Source organism: Narcine bancroftii, chromosome 5, assembly GCF_036971445.1.
Source record: "Narcine bancroftii isolate sNarBan1 chromosome 5, sNarBan1.hap1, whole genome shotgun sequence".
NCBI lineage: Eukaryota > Metazoa > Chordata > Chondrichthyes > Torpediniformes > Narcinidae > Narcine > Narcine bancroftii.
In genome coordinates this window covers 59,525,082-59,535,192 of record NC_091473.1, presented here as the reverse complement: position 1 = coordinate 59,535,192, position 10,111 = coordinate 59,525,082, and the positions used below count along the sequence as shown (strand labels likewise).

General features: G+C 42.4%; 1 long non-coding RNA gene across 1 annotated transcript in view; it reads right to left on the bottom strand.

The window, feature by feature from the left end:
* Positions 1 to 788: 788 nt before the first annotated feature.
* Positions 789 to 10,111, bottom strand: part of LOC138762690 (uncharacterized) — a 35,638-nt gene continuing 26,315 nt past the window's right edge. Inside the window, exon 4 of the long non-coding RNA XR_011357056.1 lies at positions 789 to 871. This is a non-coding gene — a long non-coding RNA (uncharacterized lncRNA). The remainder of the gene's footprint in view (positions 872 to 10,111) is intronic.

The window sequence follows — 10,111 nt, the reverse complement described above, 5'->3', positions numbered from 1 at the left end:
AGCCCAGGATCACCCAGAACATGCACTTACTTGAGTTGTACATGAGGTTCAGGGCCTTGGCTGTGTGTAGAAACATCTGGATATTTTCTTTGAGCAGCCACTGTGTCTCAGCTCTAATAACATCCTGATCCCTCACACTCTATTGCCTACTCTTTGTGGCTATTGGTTTGTTATCGGGAGTCAGGTTCAGAAACAGTGGGGGGGGGGGGGGGGTATCATTATTTAGGGTGGAGAGACTGCATGAGGTGTCCGGCTTTTGGGACCTTCCGTTCCGCACCATGATTTGAGGAAGTGGGCCAGAGTATTCCATGGTCACGCTTTTAAGGTGACACAGGAAGTCCAGACCCAGCAACACAGAAACACACAAACCTTTCAGTACATACAGTCGGAACTTACAAAATTCCCCCCCCCCCCCCCCACCTTTTACAGTTAGATGTGCTATACAATACCCCTGGATCGTCGCAGAGTGCAAAGCTAGGAACACACGATAGTCCATCGGGTACACTCTTAAGTTGTACCGCAGAGTTTATAAAACTCTCAGTGGAGCCAGTGTCTACTAAGTAATCAATCAAATGTCCGCTTACCCTCACCTCCATCATCGAGTTATTCAATTGGTGAGGTATTGCCTGATCCAGGATGGAAACCCCATTGCTCCTCATGATGATGTCGATTCTCTCCTCTTGACCCGTGGGCTGACAGATGGCGTTGACACCGAGGTGCGGCAAGATGGCCAACGTCAGCAGGTGTTCGAATAAAAGGGTAAGGGGGAGGCATGGTCGCAAAGACAGGAGGTGGAGAAGGGAGGGAAGGCACAGCAGCAAGCAAGGAGAGGAGCAATGGCCAGGTGAATAGAGAGGGAAGGGGTGGAGAGCTGACAGGGAGAAGGAAAGCAAAGGAGAAGGGAGAGCAGGTCAGCATAAACTAGAAAAGTCGATGTTAATTCCATCCAACTGGAGAATGCGCAGGTGGAGAATCATGTGTTGTTAACACAATGATGGAGAGTTTGAAAGACTTGTGTTATGGTGCCTAAATAATAGCATTTATCCCAACATCATTAAGATAAAGGAGATGATCACTGACTTTGTGTGGGGGAGCAGAGACCACACCCATCTCCATATCAACATCATTGATGTGGAAGGAGGAGAGCTACATTATTGTGTTCTAATGACATCACTGTACCCAAGACCATCATTACTCGCTCTAATCAGAAGCCATGGATGACTGCGATGGTGTGTGTACTGCTCAGACAAGACGCTGCCTTCAGAGTGAACGACAAGGTAGCTTAGGTATTGAGAGAGCTAAGGTGTCGTAGGCCATCAGAGAAGCAAAGCATGCACATGCCCCGCACATTCACAGTCACTTCCTGGACAGCAAGAACATGTGACGCATGTGGAAGGGAATCCAAGATATCTCCAATGTCAAGACTACACCATCTGCCTGTGCTGGTGATGCCTCCCTCCCAGATGCACTGAACAATTTCTACATGCAGTTTGAGGTGAAAAGTGATGTGGCAGGGAAGAAGATCACCCCTCCTGTGTCTTGCTGTGGCCTATGTGAATAGAGAATTAGGCAAGGTCCATCCACAGAAAGCTGCTTGACCAGATAACATTGCCGGCAGAGTGCTCAAGAGAAGTGCAGCTCAGCTAGCAGATGTTCTCACTGACATCCTTAACATCTTTCTGAGCTGCCAGCATTGTCCCCATGCTGAAGAAGTCATCTGTGGTCCTGCCTCAATGATCGCCACCCCTGTCACACTCACGTCCATCGTCATGAAGTGCTTTGAGAGGCTCGTCATGGAGCACATCAAGCTCTTGCTCCCCTGTCACTGGACCCCCTGCAGTTCAGATACAGACCAAACCACTCTACGGATGACCCTCTATCTCATCCTCAGCCATCTGGAAAATAAGGACTCTTATGTTTGACTGCTGTTTATTGACTTCAGTTCGGCATTCAATCATACCTCAGTACCTGATAAGGAAGTTGAGCCTGCTGGTCTAAACACCTTCCTCTGCAATTGGATTCTTATCTTCCTGTCGGGGAGGCCTCAAGAAGTCCAGATCAGTAACAGCACTTCCAAGACCATCACAATGAGCACGGGGACTCCCCCAGGGCTGCGTGCTTAGTCCACTGCTGTTCACTCTGCTGACCCACGACTGTGCAGCTAAACTCAGTTCAAACCACATCATCAAGTTCGCTGATGACACAATCATGGTGGGCCTTATTAGTAAGAATGAGGAGCCAGAATACAGAGATGAGGTGCAGTCACTATAGGACTGGTGCAGAGCCAATAACCTGTATCTGAACGTTAAAGAAACAATAGAGATGGTTGTCAACTTCAGGAAGACCTGGGGGGAACCATGCTCCACTGACCATTGATGGCTCCACCATTGAGGTTGTCAAGAGTATCAGGTTCCTTGGAGTGCACTTGGTGAGAATCTCACCTGGTCCCTTAACACTGGCTCCATAGCCAAGAAAGCCTTAAAGTGCCCCTACTTCCTGTGAAGGCTGAGGAAAATTCATCTCCGACCCTTCATCCTCACCACATTCTACAGAGAATATGTTGAGAGCATCCTGTGCAATTGGATCACCATCTGATTTAGAAGCTGTACCTCCTCAGACAGCAAGACCCTTCAGAGGATAGCGGTCAGCAAAAAAAATCAGAGGGAGCTCTCTTCCTCCCATGAAAGACATCTACAACACTCAATACATTGTGAAGGACTTCACACACCCTTCACTTAAATTTATGCTGCATGATGTTTGTAGCCCAACCTTCAACTCCTCACCCACCCAACTGTTCTCCCTTCTGCCATCTGGTAGGAAGCACCATAGTACTTGGACCCTTGCATCCAAATTGGGCAACAGTTTCCCCCCCAAGCCATCAGGCTCCTGAATTCCCAGAAAATATGTGGATAGTATACCATTGACCTTTACTATATACGTCTTAATATTTTAATATTTTATTATGTTTAACTTCTATTCTAACTTCTATTCTTATATTTATGTAAATATGCTCCATGGTCCTGGAGAAACACTACCTTGTCTTTACTGTGTAAGCATGGTAGGAACGATAAATAAAGGTGACTTGACTTGACTTGAGTGTCCAGTTCTCAGGAGTAAACTTTGTCAATGACCTGAGCTGGACCAAACACATTGACATGATAGCCAAGAAAGCACACCATCATCTTGGAAGAACAAGGAAATTTGGCACGTTCCCCCATACCTCAACAACTTCTACAGGTGAACCACTGAAACACACTTACTGGATGCAGCACAGAGTGGGATAGGAACTGCTCTGCTCAAGATCAAAAGAACCCGCAGAAGATGGTGAATGAAGTTTAGAAAATCATACAAACCTCCCATTCCCTTTAGATTTAAGCATCTGCAGTCTCTTGTGTGCCCCCAATCTCCAATTTTCCTTTGACAGACAATTCCACAGATTCACTCCTCTTGGGGAGAAGCAGTTCCTCCATTTTAAATTTACACCCCAAATTCTGATGCAATGTCCTCTAGTTCTCGTCTCTCCTTCCAGTGGAAACAACCTCCCTGGTTCTCTCTTAACCATTCCTTTCAGAATGTTCTATGTCTCCATAAGGTCTACTGAAATCTCTCCTCATAAGATAATCCCACCATTTCCTGAATCAACCTGGTATATCTCCTCTGCACCACCTCTAAAACTAATATATCCCTTCTCAAGTAAGGAGAAGAGATATATACTCCTGTATCCCTTCCCCGACAGGAGCAGCTGAAACACATAACAAGGGCCATCATTCATTTTGCACACCTTCTTCAGACAACAATCCCATTAGATCACATTAATGGTGGGGGTTGGGGGTGGGAAGGGGAGGAAGACTCCATTGCTCCCCTCTGTCACTCTTATTGTTCTGAGGATTGACGTACTATCAATTTGTCTGCAGCAACTGTACCGCACTGTGATGCAGATGGCAAGGATGTTCTCGATCGACGTCCTGTAAAAGATTGACATGATGGTGGCCGGTAGCCTTACCTGCTTCAGTTTTCTCAGGAAGTTTGCTGAATAGAAATGGTCCACAATAATCCTTTTCACCACTAATTATGCAATGCTTCCAGTAAATGTCATTAATGGAAGATAGGGAGACACCAGTGATCTTGGCTGTTTGATTATCCTTTGCATTGACAACAGGTTCAGTGCTCTAAAGCCACCGTACCACACAATGATACAACCTCATAGGACACTCTCAATTGTGTTCCTGTAAAACGTTGTCAAGATGGGGGCTTGTAGTCTTTCCCTCCTCCAACTCCTTAGGAAGTGTAGGTGCTGCTGGACCTTTTTGACTAATGACGAGATGTTATGAGTCCAGGATTGACGTGTCGTTTTCTATGCAAGCCAAGGAAATGTTTGCTCTCCATGACAGACCCATTGATGTGTAGGGGAGAATAATTGATCTTCGTCTGCCTGAAGTCCACAATCACCTCCTTTGCCTTGTGCTCATTAAGACTCAAGTTGTTGTTTCTGCACCATTTTATGAGCCTTTCAACTCCTTTCTGTAAACTGACTCATTATTGTTGCTTGAGAGGTTAACTTCTGTTGTATCATCTACAAACTTTCTTTTTAATATTTTATTTAAAAATGTTTCGACCATACATTTAGTCAAATACAAAATTTAAAAATACTAATACATAAGTAGATAAATTTATGCTGCATGATGTGTGTAGCCCAACCTTCAACTCCTGACCCACCCAAAAGACCCTAAAAAAAGTGTGTGAGAAGAGAAAAAGAAAGATAGAGTGGAAAAATAAACAAGTTTGGCAGAAAGCGCCTATCACTCCACAGATTTCAATTCGTTATTTAACTAGTCTTCTTTGGAGAAGGTTAATGTGGACGAGAGGACTGGAAGAAACTCAACTAAAGATTTACACCTGAGCTATGTAAAATGGTCTCCCTGTTTGCAGAAATATGTCATGCTTAATTCTGAGGTTGTAAGTCATTTTCCCAAGGGGAACACAGCTATGCATTCCTGTATTCCAGCGTGCCGTACTTAGATGGCAGTCAGACTTCCAAGTAACTGCAATACACTTCCTGGCTACTGCCAATGCAATTTTATCAAATTCAGCTCGATATTTAGATCATTTCAATGTTGGTCTTATCCCCATTATATTTCCCAGTAAAAACAATTCTGGGTTTTGTGGAAATGGAATTCCAATAATCTGTTCTAAAAAATGTCCAAAATCCACCCAAAAAGGTCTCACTTTGGAACATGACCAAGTCAAGTGTAAGAAAGTTCCCATTTCCTCGCCACATCTAAAATATTTATCTGATAAGTCTGTCTTTAATTTATTTAATTTCTGTGGCATGAAAAATGGCTGATGCTAAAAATTGTATTGTACTAATCTATAGCTTACATTTATTGTATAAATAAGACAAATTTTGCTCATCAGTACTTACATTTAAGTCTGATCCCCATCTCTGCCTAGACATATGAGCCCCTTGTTTAGGGGCTCCTGTTTGAAGTAAGAAATACATTGCCTAACTGAATTTCTTTGTGTTTCCCTTTCGAATGAGAGTCTCCACATCACTACACTTTGATAAAAACATTGTTGGCCCCAATTTTTTCCTTATGTATGCTCTTGATTGAAAATAGCAGATTATGTTGTTAAGGATTCCGTATTTATTTTTTAATTATTCAAATGACATAAAATGCCCCTGCTCATAGCATTCCTCAACATATCTAATCCCTTTACAAGACCAGGTCTGTAAAATGTTATTACCCATTGTAAAAGGGATAATAAGCATGTTTTGAATCAGATGGGTTTTAGGAGACAGACCCCCTTTTGTTCCAAATTCATAATTTATTTCATTCAAAATATTAATTATATGTTTTAACAAGCGGGGTTGTTTCTCACCAGATTTTAATTCCACTTCCCATTTATATATAAAATTTTCTGCTATTCTCTCTCTTACTTTTTCTAGTTCTATTTTCAACCATGCAGGTTTGTCTCCTTCCTCAAAAAAGGAATAAGAAATCTCATCTGGGCTGCTCGGTAATCATTTTTTTAATTCAGGAACTGTAAACCTCCCAAATCATATTTCCATGATAATTTTTCTATGAAGACTCTGGACGTCTTACCCTTCCAAGTATCATCTACAAATCTGATGAATCTGCTAGAAATGGATCTGGCAGTACAGTTGTGAGTCATCAATATAAACAGTAGTGGGCTGCTAGCAATGGTCACGCATAGCTCGTAGCAGTCATGCACTCAAGTGAAAAATAAAATCAGATCTAATGAGAAGATGAGCACGTGCACACAAAAAGGCACAGACCAGGAGAAGCCAAGAACAAAGAATCTGTGGCTATTACAACAGAATAACAATGTTAATAAATGGAGAAGGGGTAGGGGGTGGGGGAAGTGTGGTTTGTTTTACCTGATGAGGTATTTCACTGGCATTTTCTTCCCAATAACTTGAAGTTCTTAGAGCTTCATTGTGGCTTTCTAAGAAAACCTTAGTAATGTGTGCTCTCTATTCCAGTAATGACATTCTTAAATGCTTGAATATGGCATTAATTTTCCACTATTAAGGAACTCCAGTACTTAATAGAGGATTCTGATCAGCTACTTAACCTTAATTTCCATTTGTTTGGGTTCTGTTTAAAGGTATCCTAAGTGATAGTGTGTGTTTTTCATTTATCGTTAAGGTGCATTACTTGCTATCTCTCCTTTTTTGGTGGTCATTAAATTTGACTGGGAGTCAGAAGGCTTCAACAACCAGTGATCACCAGGCAACCATACGACAAACATTTTTGAACAAAAAAAATTATCTACCACTTGATTGCATGAGTTCCCAAGAGAGCCAATATTATTTGCCTCAAGTTTTACACAATCAAAACCATTCAACTATTATCTTTCAATAAGCCTTTTAGAAAAATATGAAAATTTGTTCCTACTCTCATTCCAAAAGCCAGTAATTGTTGGCCAATTCTTGATGAACAGTAATTGCTTAAAAGCAATATTTCAGATTGCAGTCAAAAGAAAGGTGGCCTGGTTGGCTTAGTCGTTAGCACAAAGCTATTACAATGCCAATGACCTGGGTTTCAATCTGGCATTATCTGTAGGGAGTTTGTACGTTCTCCCTGTGTCTGTGTGTGTGTTTCCTCTAGGTGCTCTGGTTTCTTCCCACCCCTCAAATCGTACTGGGGTTGTAGGTTAATTGGGGTACTTGCTCAGCACGGGCTCATGGGCCAGATGGCCCTGTTACAGTGCAGTATGTCTACGTTTATAAAACATAAAGATGAGGGGGTCCCTCTGAAGTCTCCATGAGAGGGTCATTGCCTACAGAGGCACTCCAAGAATCAGATCAATTCTATAAACTAAAGCTACAACAATCTAACACCAAATAATATTTTGTAAACATGATTCAACATTTGGCAGACCAATTAAGGCAGAAAATTCTGGAAATGCTCAATAGGTTATGCAGCATCAATGGAAAAAGAAACAAAGCCCATTGATTTCAACCAGTCTCGGGAATTTATTCCAGATTTCCAGCACCTGGCATTTCATTTTATTTCCACTGATTGGGATAACTCTCCATAAATCCCAGCTTAACATTATTTATTGATTATTTGATGGGCTTCATTCTGCTTCCAATTCTGGCTCTGACAGCGGTTTACAACACTGAGCTGAAGTGAAATTCACACCAGCTTGAACCATAAAGCATCAGGAGTAAAAGGTAATAGCACAAGGACTAATGTCTACAGGTTAAAGTGTCAGAAGTTAATTAACAGAGGGACTTTAAAAAAACACCAAAATTCAAAATTCAAAGTTCAGTTTATTGTCAGAGTACATGCATCCCTGAGTATATTTTCCCTGCGGGCCAGGTTGTTCAACTTAACAAACAATTCCTATTTTATTCCAGCTTGCATGAGAGAAAAAAAAAACATTAGAAATTGTACTGAAGAAAATATAAGATACAAAAGAGAGAAATGAAAAAAAAAGGAGTCAAAACAAATTGACTATGCAATACAGAAAATAAATATTCAATAATAAATAACGTGTAAAGTAAGTGCCCTTGAATGAGTCTTTGATTGTTGTTAGGAGTCTGATGGCAGAAGGGTAACCACGATTCCTGAACCAGGTGGTACGAGTCTTTGTGGATCCTATACCTCTTTCTCAATGACAGCAGTGAAAACAGAGTATATCCTGGGTGGTGATGACTGCTGCTACTCTCCGACGGCAATGTTCCATAGAGATTTTCTCAACGGTGGGGAGAGTTTTGCCTGTGATGTACTGGGCTGTGTCCACTACAATTTGCAGGGCTTTCTGCTCAGAGTTATTGGACCCCCATAACATACCATAATGCAACCAGTCAGCATACTTTCCAGTACAAATCTATTGAGGTTTGCGGAAGTTTTCAATACAAAGGTAAATGTTCCATTATTATCATGTAATACTACATTTATAATGCAAGGTACATGAAATTCTTTAACTTTTCTCTACTGTAAGGCAGACAGAGAATCGCCACTTTGTCCAGCGCCCCTCACAGAAACCTACAGCAGCTGGTGTTCCTAGAAGAGCTCCCCTCCAAGTTCTGACCCAGCTTGAGCCTGCTTAGCTTCTGAGATCAGACAATCTCAGGCGTATTCAGGCTGAGGCTCATACCAAACCTCAACAAACTCCTGAGAAAGTAGAGGCACTGACGTGCTTTCTTCATGATGACATTCGTGAGTTGAGTCCAAGAAAGATCCTCTGAAATAGTGAATCCCAGGAATTTAAATTTTTCACACCCACTCCACCTCTGATCTCCCAGTGAACACTGAATCATACACCTCTAGTTTACCCCTCCTAAAATCCACAATCAGTACCTAGGTTTTGGTGACATAGAGTGCGAGGTTGTCGTTGGTGCACCATTCAGCCAAGTTTTCAATCTCCCTCCTGTATGCTGACTCATCACCCCTTTTTAATACAACCCATTACTGTGGTGACATCAGTGAATTTGTAAATGGTGTTGTTATAGCGCTGAACCATACATAGGTTGTATAGCGAGTAGAGCAGGGGGATAAGAATGCAGCCCTGTGATGCTCCCGTACTGGTAGAGGTTGTGGAGATGTTCTCACCAATCCTCACTGATTGTAATCTGGAGCTGAGGAATTCCTGGATTCAATTACACAGTGGGGTATTGAGCCCAAGGTCTTGGAGCTTGTTGAGCAGTTTTGAGTGGATGATGGTGTTGAATGCCGAAGTGTAATCGATAAAGAACATCATGATGTCTGCATAGTTGCTGTACAGGTGTAAAGCCACTGAGATGGCATCTGCTGTAGACATGTTACTGCATAGGTAAATTGAAACAGATCCATGTCATTGCTGATCACCTGATGTGCTTCAACTCTAGCCTTTCAAAACACTTCATCATGGTGGCTGTGAGTGCTCTGATACTCCTGTATCTCTATCCCAACGGGAGCAACTAAACATGCAGGGTGGAAGGGGTCTTCAATGATTTTCCACACCTTCTTCAGTCAATGATCTTTGCATATCACGTATATGGGGGTGGGGGGGCGGGGTGGGAGAGGGACTCTCCAGTGATAATCTCTGCCACTCTTATGGTCCTGTGATTCACCTCATCCATTTTTCTGCATCAACCACACCACACTTTGATGCAGCCGGCCAGGACGGTCTAGTTAGAGTTCCTGTAGCAGGTTGATGAATGGTGGCTGGTAGCCTTGCCTGTTTAAGGATTCTCAGGAAGTCCAGTCACTGTTGTGCCTTCCTGACAAGTGAGGAGATGTGGTGTGTCCAATGTTTTAGACTTGAGCCTTTCATCAAGGTATGATTGAGGCCTGTTTGAAATAGGTGGGTACATTGCCCTACTGATGTGAGATGTTAAAGATATCTGTGACTACATTGGCACAGGATTTTAGTGCTTAGCCATGTTCTCTGTCCAGACCAGATGCTTTCCTTGCATTCACTCTCCTGAAGCCAGCCCGCATGTCAGCCTCGGATACTATCAGAAGAGGATCATCAGGGGAAATGGGGTATATAATGTTTCATCTTGTATTCGTGTGTGTGAGTTCTTAAAAGGGTTCTTTACTTTAAAGTTGATGTAAACCCCCTCTGGCAGCCAAGTCTAATCAAACAGGAATTA